Source organism: Canis lupus, chromosome 16 (genome assembly GCF_048164855.1).
Source record: "Canis lupus baileyi chromosome 16, mCanLup2.hap1, whole genome shotgun sequence".
NCBI lineage: Eukaryota > Metazoa > Chordata > Mammalia > Carnivora > Canidae > Canis > Canis lupus.
In genome coordinates this window covers 57,899,907-57,913,172 of record NC_132853.1, presented here as the reverse complement: position 1 = coordinate 57,913,172, position 13,266 = coordinate 57,899,907, and the positions used below count along the sequence as shown (strand labels likewise).

Below are 13,266 nucleotides of genomic sequence, written 5' to 3'. Positions count from 1 at the left end.
CATACCCCAGGCTGAAGGCAGGCGCTAAACTGCTGAGCCACCCAGGGATTCCCCCCACAGTTTTAGTTTAAATTTAAGTCTATGATCCATTTTGAGTTTATTTTTGTGTATGATGGGAGATAAAAATCACTTTTTTTTTCTTTTTGGCATATGAATTCCAACTTTCCCAAAACATTTATTGAAAAGACTACCTTGGGGGGAGCGCCTGGGTGGTTCAGATGGTTAAGTGTCAGCTTTCGGCTCAGGTCATGATCCCGGGGTCCTGGGCTGAGCCCCACGTTGGACTCCTTGATCAGTGGGGAGCCTGATTCTCCCATGCCCTCTGTCCCCCCCTCCCATCTTTGCTTGTTTGTTCTCTCTCTTAGAGAGACAGAGAGAGAGACTATCTTGGGACACCTGGTTGGCTCAGAGGGTGGAGCACATAGCTGTTGATCTTGTGGTCACTGAGTTCGGGCTCCACGTTGGGTGCAGAGATACTGTAAAATCTTAAAAGAAGACTATCTTTTCCCCATTGAAATGTCTTGCACTGTGTCAAAATTCAGTTCACCATAAATGTAAAAGTTTATTTCTGAACACTCAATTATGTTCCATTTGTCAATATGTCTGTCCATGTGCTGATATCAAACTGTCCTAATTGCTTTAGCTTTATAGTTTTTCTTTTCTTTTTTTTTAAGTAGGCTCCATGCTCCATGCCCAGTGTGAAGCCTAAAATGGGGCTTGAACTCATGACCCTGAATCAAGACCTGAGCTGAGACCAAGAGTCAGATGCTCAACTGACTCAGCCACCTAGATACCATACCCCTGGTCATGGTCATTTTTATATGTTCCTGAACTTGGCTTCCTAATATTTGGCTAAAGATTTTTGTGTTTACATTCATAAAAGATATTTGGCTGTAGTTTTATTTTTTTGTGATGTCTTTGACTTTGGTACCACAGCAATACTGGCCTCAAAGAATCTGTAAGGAAGCATTTCCTCCTCCTTTAGTTTCTGGAAACATTTGGTATTAGTTCTTTATGTTTGACAGAATTTACCAGTGAAGCCAAGATGACCTGGGCTTCTCTTTATGGCAAGATTTGTAATTACTGGGGTGCCTGGCTGGCTCAGTTGGTAGAACATGCAACTCTCGATCTCAGATCAGGAGTTCCTGCCCCACATCAGGTGTAGGGGTTTTTTACTTTAAAAAAGATTTGTAGGGGCACCTGGGTGGCTCAGTTTGTTAAGTGTCTGCCTTTGGCTCAGGATATGATCCCACACTGGGCTCCCTGCTCAGTGGGAAGCCTGCTTCTCCCTCTCCCTCTTCTCCTGCTTGTGCTTTCTCCCTCACAAATAATTAAAATCTTAAAAAAAAAAAAAAAAAGATTTGTAATTATTGTCTTGTTATATGCCCATTCAGATTTTTCATTCTTTTAAGGGATGCCTGGGTGGCTTAGCAGTTTGGCACCTGCCTTCAACCCAGGGCATGATCCTGGAGTCCCGATATCAAGTCCTATATCAAGCTCCCTGCATGGAGCCTGCTTCTCCCTCTGCCTATGTCTCTGCCTCTCTCTCTGTCTCTCTCATGAATAAATAGAAAAATCTTTTAAAAAAATCAGTTTTGGTGATTTGTCCATTTTTAGGACTGTGTCATTTCATCTAAGCCGTCTAATTTATTAGCATAAAGTTATTCATAGCACCTATTTCATTTCTGCAAGATCATTACTCATGTCCCCTCTTTCATTCTTGATTTTAGTAATTTGTATCTTCCCTATTTTTCTCAGTCAATCTAGCCACAGGCTTGTCAATTTTGTTGATCTTTTCAATTAAGCACCTTTGGTTTCATTGATCTTCTGTACTATTTTTCTGTGTCTACTCCATTGACTTCCACTCTGACCTTTGTTTCCTTCCTTTTGTTTGCTTTTTACTCTCTGGATTCATAAGGTGAAAGCTTAATTTTTTATTTGAGATCTTTCTCCTTTTCTAATATAGACATTTAAATTAAAGCTATAAATTTTCCTCTCATTATAGTTTGGCTGAACCACATGAATTTTAGTTATGTTCTGTTTCTTTTTTTTTTTAATTTTTATTTATTTATTTATTTATTTTTTATTTATGATAGTCACAGAGAGAGAGAGAGAGAGAGAGGCAGAGACGCAGGCAGAGGGAGAAGCAGGCTCCATGTACCAGGAGCCCGATGTGGGATTCGATCCCAGGTCCCCAGGATCGCGCCCTGGGCCAAAGGCAGGCACCAAACTGCTGCGCCACCCAGGGATCCCCTGTTTCTTATTTTTAATTCAGTTCAAAATATGTTCTGACTTTCCCTTGTGATCTCTTCTTTGACCCACAGTTACTCACAAATTTCTTGTTTAATTTCTTATGGACTGTACATAGAGACAAAGAAGGGAGTCAAGGGGGATTCCACAACTTTTGACTGGAGCAACTAAAAGGAGGGAAGTGCTGCTGGATACAGGAAGGAGTCCAAGTGCAGTGAACATAGGGGCAAGAGCAGGAGTTCAGTCCTGGACATCTGAGGTGGAGATTCTCATGCAACAGTCACATGGAGATGTGGCAAGGCAACTGGGTATGCAAATACTGTGTCTGGGGAGCAGTCTAGGCCAGTGATATAAAATTTAGGAGTCTTCAGAGCATGTCACAGGGCTGAATTACTAAAGGTGTGACTCTCAATAAAGAAGAGAAAGTTTCGGGATCCCTGGGTGGCGCAGCGGTTTGGCGCCTGCCTTTGGCCCAGGGCGCGATCCTGGAGACCCGGGATCGAATCCCACGTCGGGCTCCCGGTGCATGGAGCCTGCTTCTCCCTCTGCCTGTGTCTCTGCCTCTCTCTCTCTCTGTGACTATCATAAATAAATAAAAATTAAAAAAAAAAAAGAAGAGAAAGTTTCCCTGAGTGAAGTCAGAGAGGTTTTCATAAAGGAGATTCCTGTTAAGTTAGGTGTTAGGACATTTAGAATTGATCTAGCAAGGACAGAGCCAATTCAAGCACTCCATAAGCCAGAGATGTGAAATAAATGTTATCACATGATAACGTGTCATATCTGTGAAGCGTTAAAGATAATGATATTAAGAGACCTAATCTCCATATAAGTAGACATTACAATACATATTGATGTCAGGCTTACTGACATATACGTATATAACGTCTACTAAAATGGTAATATCCTTAAACTGCCCATGTTACTAAAACAAGATCCTTACCTCTACACGCCTATTTTTTTTCTTCTACTCATATGCCTCCCTATATCAGTCATTTAACATATATCTTTTCAGAAAACTGTGAAATCAAAGAAGCAAAATTGTTGCTCTTTGCCATATCTACTATGAGAATGAAGACCATTCTTGGCAATCAGACTGTCAACATTCCAGAAAATGTCAACATCACTCTAAAGGGATGTACTGTTATTGTCAAGGGCCCCAGAGGAACCCTGCAGCGGGACTTCAATCACATCAACGTAGAACCCAGTCTCCTTGGAAAAAAAGAGGCTCTGAGTTGACAAATGGCAGAAATAGAAAAGAGCTGGCTATCGTCCATACTATCTATAGTCATGTACAGAACATGATCTAGGGTAATTTACTGGGTTTCTGTTACCAGATGAGGTCCATGTATGCTCATTTTCCTATCAACATTGTTATTCAGAAGAATAGTTCTCTTCTTGAAATCAAAATTTCTTGGGTGAAAAATACATCCACGGGGGGTCGGGAGAGTTCAAGTGTTGCTTGTCTAGTATCTCAATCCCAAAAAGATGAGTTAATTATTTTTTTAAGACTTATTTATTTTGAGAGAGAGATAGAGAAAGAGGGCAAGCGGGCACTAGGTGAGGGGGACAAAGAAAGGAGGAGAGGGAAAATCTTGAGCAGACTCCCCACTGAGCAGAGTCCAGCATGGGGCTCAATTCCATGATCCTGAAATCATGACATGAACTGAATTCAAGAGTTGGACACTTAACCGACCAAGCGATCCCAGGTGCCCCAAAACATGAGTTAGTTCTTGAAGGAAATGACATTGAACTTGTATCAAACTCAGCTGCCTCAATTCAGCAAACCAAACAGTTAAAAACAATGTTACCAGAAAATTTTTGGATGTTACCTATTTTTCTGAAAAAGGAACAGTTCAGCAGGCTGATGAATGAGATCTAAGTTGCCCAGTTACAGAAACAGCAAGATGCCAGATGATTTGTCAGTCTTATTTGTGATATTTTAAAGATGCAGTAAAGGCTGTATTGATTTGGGCCGTTTCTTAAACCAATAATCCTTTGCAACTATTTGGCAAGTAAACCATTTAGAAGTATTAAAAAAAAAAAAAAAAAAGCAAGATTGTTATCCCTCCAACCAGAGAGCCACATGACAAAAGATAATATGTGTATTCCAAAGCAAGTATCTGAGTCCTCTTACCATGTAAGTCTGCAAGGGTTTACAACACTCCATGCCTTCAAACTTTTTTTGTTCAAGAAGCAGAAGATATAATACTGAAGAAAAATGGGTCAAGTAAGGGAAATTGCTTTCCAACTGAGATTTCAGACTGAATAGAAAATGGGTGAATTAGAAGAAAAACAGTTATCGCCCATCTGTACGTGGCTCTCCTATATCAAAGGCAGCTTACTTCCAGTTTACCCCATTAACTAAAGCATTCTAGTTTCAAGGTGACAGAGTTTTACAGAAATGTCTTCCCACTTTTTTTTTTTAAAGATTTTATTTATTCATGAGAGAGAGAGAGAGAGAGAGGCAGGCTCCATGCAGGGAGCTCGATGTGGGACTCGATCCCGGGACTCCAAGATCACGCCCTGAGGTAGAAGGCAGGCGCCAAACCACTGGAGCCACCCAGGGATCCCTGTCTTCCCACTTTTTTTTTTTTTAAATTTTTATTTATTTATGATAGTCAGAGAGAGAGAGAGAGAGAGAGAGGGAGGGGCAGAGACACTGGCAGAGGGAGAAGCAGGCTCCATGCACCGGGAGCCAGATGTGGGATTCGATCCCGGGTCTCCAGGATCGCGCCCTGGGCCAAAGGCAGGCGCCAAACCGCTGCATCACCCAGGGATCCCCTGTCTTCCCACTTTTAATAATTTGGATCAAAACTAGAATCCCTTTAAATAGGCTTAAAATATTCAGTAATGCTAATTTTCAAATAATGCTTCAAGTAAAACCTGCTGCTGTGGCAGAAAAAAAATAATCCATAAGATCTCTGTTTTACAGACATACTCCTTGCCTAGCTGTATTCTAGGTGCTAAAGTTAGAAATCAGAGAGAAAAGAGAATTCACCGTTAGGTTTCTCAAATATAAACGTTTCTTATAAACACATCAAGGTTAGTTTTCTCTTAATATACTTTTGGAGCCCCAAATGATACTACTTGAGTCTGTGAACCCATTAGACACAAGTTATTTACATGATACTTAATAAAATTGTTCTATTAAAACAGGTCAGATGTCACAGTTCAAATTTGGTGCCCCAAAGATCTCTTTGATCTTTAAAAATAATGAAAATCACTCTATCCAAATAAAATGGAACAAGAAAACAGTCAGGAGCATGTCACTGTTAATCAGGTAGACCTGACCTCTCTAAGGTACCTTGGTTTCTCATCTATTGATGACAATAAATGAAATTATATTAGGCTTTCTATACTTGGCACATGATAATCACTCAAAAAACTACAGCTATTGGGGCACCTGGATGGCTCAGTCAGTTGACTCTTGGTTTTGGCTCTGGTCGTAATCTCATGGGTCATGGGAATGAGTCCCACTTTGGGCTCCCTGCTCAGAGGGAAGTCTGCTTGAAAGTTCTCTCACTCTGCCTCTCTCCTCACTTGTGTGCATGCAAGTGCACCATCTCTCTCTCTAAAATAAATAAATCTTTCAAAAAGTGAAATTATGTATTTTTAAAAAGCTATAGGTATTATGAAGTTTGGAATTCTTTCTCCAGCTGTCAATTTATATCTTCAGAGCAAACAGGCTTACCAACACAATAGTGCACTGAAATGAAAGAAAGCAGACTATTCACCCTATTGCCTCAAACCAGGCCTTACTATCATTTCTGAAGTGCAGTTTAAGGACAGAAAATGTAAAATAAAATGAAAAAATTAAAAGAGCAAATGAGGGCAGTCCTGGTGGCGCAGCGGTTTAGCGCTGCCTGCAGCCCAGGGTCCTGGAGACCCTGGATCGAGTCCCACGTCAGGCTCTCTGCATGGTGCCTGCTTCTCCCTCTGCCTGTGTCTCTGCCTCTCTCTCTCTCTCTCTCTCTCTCTCTCTGTGTGTCTCTCATGAATAAATAAATAAATCTTAAAAAAAAAAAAGAGCAAATGAAAAAAGGGGGGAAAACTTATGGAAAAAGCAAATGAAACATAAGAAAAACTCCTGGGTGATCCTAAAGGCTGAATTCTGAAATCAATATCCACTAATTTGAGATTTAGTCAGAAAATCACAATTGAAAGAGAAAAACCCATTTTCTTAGGCCATCAGAACTACACATCAAAATTCTGCTATCAAAAGATAGAGAGGCACCTGGGTGGCTCAGTTGGTTAAACACCTCCCTTCAGCTCAGGTCATGATCCCAGGGTTCTGGGATTGAGCCCCCATCATGTTCCAGAGTCTGTTCTCCTTCTCCCTCTCCCTGTCCTCCCCGGCCCCGTCCACCCCGCCCCTGACTTGTGCTCACTCTGTCAAATAAATAAATAAAATCTTTAAAAAAAAAAAAAAAAAGAGGGGTGATTGGGTGGCTCAGTCAATTATGCATCTGCCTTTGACTCAGGTCATGATCCCAGGGTCCTGGAATGGATTCCCACATGGGGCTCCTTACCCAGCAGGGAGTCTGTTTCTCCCTCTCCTTCTGCCCCTCTCCCCTGCTTGTCCTTTCTCTCTCTCAAGCCCCTGTCTCTCTCTCTCTCTCTCTCAAATAAATCTTAAAGAAAGATAAATAGGTATGTATGTAAGCTGATTAAATAATCACAACTAATAATTTTGTCAAATGAGTATTTAAATTAGGAGTCAACATAAACTGATTTCACAAAAGAGAATTTTAAAATCTTTTAAAATCTGATCTGATTTCTAGAGTCCCTCTGATAGAGAATAAAATAATACAACTAACCAGACATTCTGGGTTGGCTAGAATGATTCCATTATTTATAGTACTCATTTCTCCAATGTGCTAGTATCTGAAGATAGTTACAAGGTCTTTATTTTTATTTTTATTTTTTTTTTAGTTACAAGGTCTTTAAAATGCAAACTGGGGGAAAAAAAAACATAAAAAAATAAAAGGCAAACCGGGGATTATTTTGTAATTTGTTTATCATACCTAAATTTCAAATGTCCATAAGAAATGTCACACATTATTTCTTCATAATTGGGTGGGTGGCGCTTCCTGGCAAAGCCCGAGGGCTTCAGGGAGGGGAAACAGCCTTCTACTCTGGGTACTCACAGAAAACACAGTGCAAGGGTACAACTGAGGACTGAGGGGATGGCCTCACACCTGCAGATACATCCCCGTATGCTGGGCTGACTAGTTGAAAATATGGTCACTATCCTGAAAAGATTAAAAACAGAGGGAAAGTATTCATTTCTCAGCCTCTTCTCTCCTTCTACTCTCATTTGTGGAAACATCTCTGAAGAAACAGATTACTCAAAACAGAAAACGTTGACCTTAGTATCCATAAAATACTGTAGATATTACAAAGATGGACAGGTTATTACCCCTGCTACCAAGTAACTCAAAATCTAAAAGAGAAATGATGATGATAATGAAGGATTCTTTGCAAAGCATGAATCTGTAAAGAGCTTTGCTGGGGTTTTGAGTCTAAAATGAACAGGGTGAATGACTCATGCTCATCAATTAAATACAAAACCATAATATATACAAAAGTACAACCGTGGCTAAGGTTCTTACTCATCACCTGACTACAGTAAATAAGGAACATTCTTGTCTGTTTTAAGGCCCCCTCCCAAAGCTTCCCCACTCCACTCTATAGAAGGAAAGAAAGAGAGAAAGAGAGAAAGAAAGAGAGAGAGAGAGAGAGAGAGAGGAAGAAGAAAAGAAAGGAAGAAAAGAAAGAAAAGAAAAAAAGAGTCCATTTTGTTATTTTGTTTTCTTTGTTAGAAAAAAGAATCTAGGGATCCCTGGGTGGCGCAGCGGTTTGGCGCCTGCCTTTGGCCCAGGGCGCGATCCTGGAGACCCGGGATCGAATCCCACGTCGGGCTCCCGGTGCATGGAGCCTGCTTCTCCCTCTGCCTGTGTCTCTGCCTCATTCTCTCTCTCTGTGACTATCACAAATAAAATAAAAAAAAAAAAAAAAAAAAAAAAAAGGAAAAAAGAATCTAGGGCAGCCCTGGTGGCTCAGTGGTTTGAGCGCCGCCTTGGGTCCAGGACGTGATCCTGCAGACCTGGGATCGAGTCCCACATCGGGCTCCCTGCGTGGAGCCTGCTTCTCCCTCTGCCTGTGTCTCTCTGCCTCTCTCTGTGCCTCTCATGAATAAATAAAATCAAGAAAGAAAGAAAAAAAGAAAGAAAAAAAGAAAGAAAAAAAAAAAAGAATCTAGGGCAGCCTGGGTGGCTCAGCAGTTTAGCACCGCCTTCAGCCCAGGGCCTGATCCTGGAGACCCAGGATCGAGTCCCACATCAGGCTCTCTGCATGGAGCCTGCCTTTCCCTCTGCCTGTGTCTCTGTCTCTCATGAATAAATAAATAAAATCTTAAAAAGCAAAAGAGAAGTCATTTCTTCCAACAGCCCACACCAGTATTGTATTTTTTGTCCTGCTGATTATTTGTAAAAATCTTTTTTTTTTTTTTTTAAGATTTTACTTATTTATTTGAGAGACAGAGAGCAACCGAGAAAGCATGAGCAGAGGAGGGAAGAGAGAGGAAGAGCAGACTCCTCACTGAACAAGGAGCCTGATGTGGGGCTCAATCCCAGGACCCAGAGATCATGACCTGAGCCAAAGGCAGATACCCAACTGACTGAGCCACCCAGGCGCCTCTGTAACACTCTTTCAGTTTGATCCTACCAATAAGCTTGTCCAAGCATGCATCACCCTCCACAGACAACTACAATAGCCATGGTGTTCAAACTTCCAATTTCCTCTCTAACTATCTACTATATTTTGGCTCAAAAGTTTCTAATCTGGGCAGCCCCGGTGGCGCAGCAGTTTAGTGCCACCTGCAGCCCAGGGTGTGATCCTGGAGACCCGGGATCAAATCCCACGTCAGGCTCCCTGCATGGAGCCTGTTTCTCCCTCTGCCCGCATCTCTGTCCCTCTCTCTCTGAATAAATAAATTTTTTAAAAAATCTTTAATAAAAAAAAAAAAGCTTCTAATCTACTACTCGGTTTATGTCATGCCCAGCAATGATGACGCCAAAAAATGGAAGTTCTACCCAGCTAGGCCTTAGTGTTCACTCATTCAATAAAAATATTGAGTCTCAGGGACTCCTTGATAGCTCAATATTTGAGGTGGTCAGTTGGTTAAGTGCCCAACGACACTTGATTTCAGCTCGGGTCTTGATCTCAGAGTTGTGAGTTCAAGCACCATGTTGGGCTCCATACTGGGCATGGAGCCTACTTTAACAGAAAAAAAAAAAAAAAAAAAAAATGAGTCCCAGCTACTATATTAGTCACTTTCTAAAAAGTTCCCCCATTCAGCCAAATTCTATCAACTTTCCAGGACCTGTATTCGGTGAAGTCTTGCCTGACCACTACAACCCCTGGGTCCTCGTCCTCTTCAGAATGATCAGGCTACTCCATTTCTGCATTCTCAAAGTTGATTCCACTGAGCCAAAAAGTAGTATAAAGTGAAAACAATGTTTTGAGGTCACGTGCATTTGGGGAACACTGAGCTAATAAAGGTTAACATTATTTTTTTTCTGCCAGACTTCTCTGAGCATCCAGTATGTTAACGTGCATCTTCAAGAGGGCAGACATGGTATATGACTATATAATTATATACTACCATAAGTTTTTGTTAACTTAAGGAAGTTTCACAACATTTAATTGCTATTTCAGTTTTTGTTTTGTTTTTTTGTTTGGTGCCTGCCTCTCTCACTAGTCAGACAACTCTAGGAGGGCAGAAAGCTGTCAATCCTCACTGCGGCCACTGCACAGAGAAGCCAGTAAGTTTTGGTGGAGTAAAGCAGAAATGATGTGACCAGGCTTGGGGTTTAGAGGATAGCACAGGGGGATGATAAAATGCTCCAATTTCAGCATCATAGGATCTCAACACATTATTAAGTCTCTGATTTGGGGTAAATTATTCATCCTCCATGGGGCTTAGCTTCCCCATCTAGAGAATGTACACAGTAACAAGAGCTACCTTACAAGTTGCAGATGAGGAATGGATTACACACACAAAGTACCCAGAAAGTATTCAGTTAATATTAGCAGATGGATTGGTAGGATATAGACCAGAAGAGAGACTAATTAAAAAGCTATTCAAATAATTCAAGCTGTTTATCCATGAGTGAGGGCTATGAAATAGACTGTCTGAATCTAGATTCTGGCTTTACTTCCTACAAGCTATAGGCTTGTGTAGAAATTAACTTCCTTCGCTGCCCTCCCTTTTTTGGCCTGTACATCAGAAGCATGAAAAGCAACCATTTTTCAGGTGTGTTGTGTTGTTTTTTTTTTTTTTTTTTAAAGATTGTATTTACTTATGCATGAGAGACATATATAGAGAGGCAGAGACATAGGCAGAGGGAGAAGCAGGCTCCCCACGTGGGAGCCTCATGTGAGACTAGATCCTGGGACTGCAGGATCACACCCTAAGCTGAAGGCAGACGCTCAACCACTGAGCCACCCAGTGTCCCTTGAAGATTATTTTTAAGCGGAGGTCTGGTGAACTGACAGCATGCTTTCTAACTACCTCCCACTCCCATTCCCAATTGTCCCCAGAGACTCAAATGTCCTTCCTTCTACAGAGCCATCATCTTCTTCCCCGACCTCATCTCCTGGCCCCAAATCCTCCTTTAAAACATCAGCCTCCTGAAGAACAAAGCAGATTACGTTCCGTTCCTACACACTCTTTCCCCTCCCCTTCTGCATTGCCCACTTCACATACAGTGTGAGAAAACAGAATGTAATCAGAGGAGTAATTCTGTATGCCCCCCACCTTGTAATTCCTGAACAACTCTGTTAACATCTTTCCACAGCAGAGTGGATAGAAAGGTGGTATGTTGTACCAATGCCACCATTTCCCAAACACAGATCTTGACTTTAATTCCTAGTTGCTATTTTAACTTAGATTTACCCCCACTTATTAAAAGAGTAATTAAAAAGAAATTATCTTTGGGAATAAAAAGTAAACAATACCTTTGCCAGGCTCAACTCAAGCAACTGATTTTAGTTGTGAGAGATACAATTCTTAATGAGCTAGACTGTACACACAAAATAAATCCAACAAAGCCCATATTCCCCCAGACCATCTTGGCACTAGCCAGTCTACACCTCAGTAAGGGATTCAATCACAGACAAGGGTTATCCCCCCCCTCTGTGGATAATCTGACATAATACTGTGATACTGCAGGTCTGCAGTTCGGGCATTCTGAAGACGTAATGGAGTACTAATTTTCAAGACACAGGAAAACAGAGAGGGTCTTTAAAGAAAAAGCAGGGCAGCCCCGGTGGTGCAGCGGTTTAGCGCCGCCTGCAGCCCAGGGCGTGATCCTGGAGACCCTGGATCGAGTCCCATGTCGGGCTCTCTGCATGGAGCCTGCTTCTCCCTCTGCCTGTGTCTCTGCCTCTCATTCTCTCTCTGTGTCTCTATGAATAAATAAAATCATTAAAAAAAAAAAAAAAAGCAGAGCTGTTTAGTGTTGGTATTCTAGAAGGTCACAGGGGATCTTGTGGATTCATACAAACAGATGTTGGTCACAGAAAATGCTATAACCTTGTAATGATGACAAGCTCGTATACTTGCGCACTCTCATTCTCGTACTTCTGCACAAAAATTTTTTTAATAAGGAAGTGAAGCGGGAACTGAGCCACTACAGCTGGATCTCTGGAAGACAGGTTCCAGATGAGTCTTTGGGTCCTGGGTGCTGTGACCCAGTGGCCCAGTGATCTTGTGCGTCTTCAGGCAGGTTGCTCTCCAACAGGAGAGGAGTGCTGTGACAAAGAGGCAAATAAGGAAAGGGAGACCACAGGACAGACAACTCACTACTCCTACTTCCTAGAGCAAATATTTATGTACAATGGCCTGGAAGAGACATATTTTAGAAGCTATATCCTTACCCATTCTTACTCATTACTCTATCTTAGAAAACCAAAGTCCCATTGCACAGCTGGAACTCAAAGAGCCACATGGAATATTAAGAGTTCAAAACAGCAGTGAGCTCTGCTTTCCCAAGGCCATTCCTTCTGCTGTGGTTGCAGCCAGGAGGGCTCAGGAGGGTGCGAACAACTATCTGTGCTTCAGCAGTGATGTTTTATGGCTGGGTGCCCAGATTGTCTAGCTCTGCACACAGCTCTATAGCCTTTGGAGGGCTACAGGGAAAGAATGCATTCTTAACAAACAGCTCTCCATCCCTGCAACAGCTTCTTCATTCTCTGAAAGCACCTGTGGCCAAGAAAAGAATTCATTTTTAGTAAAACTCTAAAAATGGCACAAAGGGTATGAATTTTCACCATGTTTTTAATATGTAAAACCTCATCACATCCCAATTGGAGAATTAGCGAATACGTATTTTACTTTTCATTAAGTAAGTTCTAGTTCAAACGCATATTCTGCACAATAGGAAACGTACAGGATTATTTTAAGCAAGTTATTCAAACAAGTTCACTGGGCAAGGATTATACATTTCTTGGTTTCAACATCACACATACAATCTCTACACAAGGTTATAGCTATTTCTGACAAGTAACCTTTGTATTTTTAAGTAATTATATTCTTGAAAAATTGTGTGTAAGCCGAATGTCTATAATTGAGAACATCTTTATTGCACTAAAATTTAAAGAAAGCTTACTGTATATTATTTTGCAAAGTAAAGAATGCTCTCCTCATGACCGCACCATTATTTAAAAGCTAATTTGTAAAAATTGGGGATCCCTGGGTGGCTCAGCGGTTTAGCACCTGCCTTCAGCCTGGGGTGTGATCCTAGGGTCCCAGGATGGAGTCCCACGTCAGGCTCCCTGCATGGGGCCTGCTTCTCCCTCTGCCTGTGTCTCTGCCTCTGTGTGTGTGTGTGTGTGTGTGTGTGTGTGTGTGTGTCTCATGAATGAATAAATAAAAATCTGTTAAAAAATAATAATAATTTGTAAAAAATTTAGATGTTCACGATTAGACTGACTTAAAGCAAGAAGATCTAT

General features: G+C 41.4%; 1 protein-coding gene and 1 pseudogene across 4 annotated transcripts in view; one reads left to right on the top strand and one right to left on the bottom strand.

The window, feature by feature from the left end:
- Nucleotides 1-13,266, bottom strand: part of TNRC6C (trinucleotide repeat containing adaptor 6C) — a 153,102-nt gene that overhangs the window by 136,263 nt on the left and 3,573 nt on the right. The gene's annotated exons all lie outside the window — the stretch shown is intronic.
- LOC140607233 (large ribosomal subunit protein uL6-like) lies at nt 3,319-4,122 on the top strand (annotated as a pseudogene).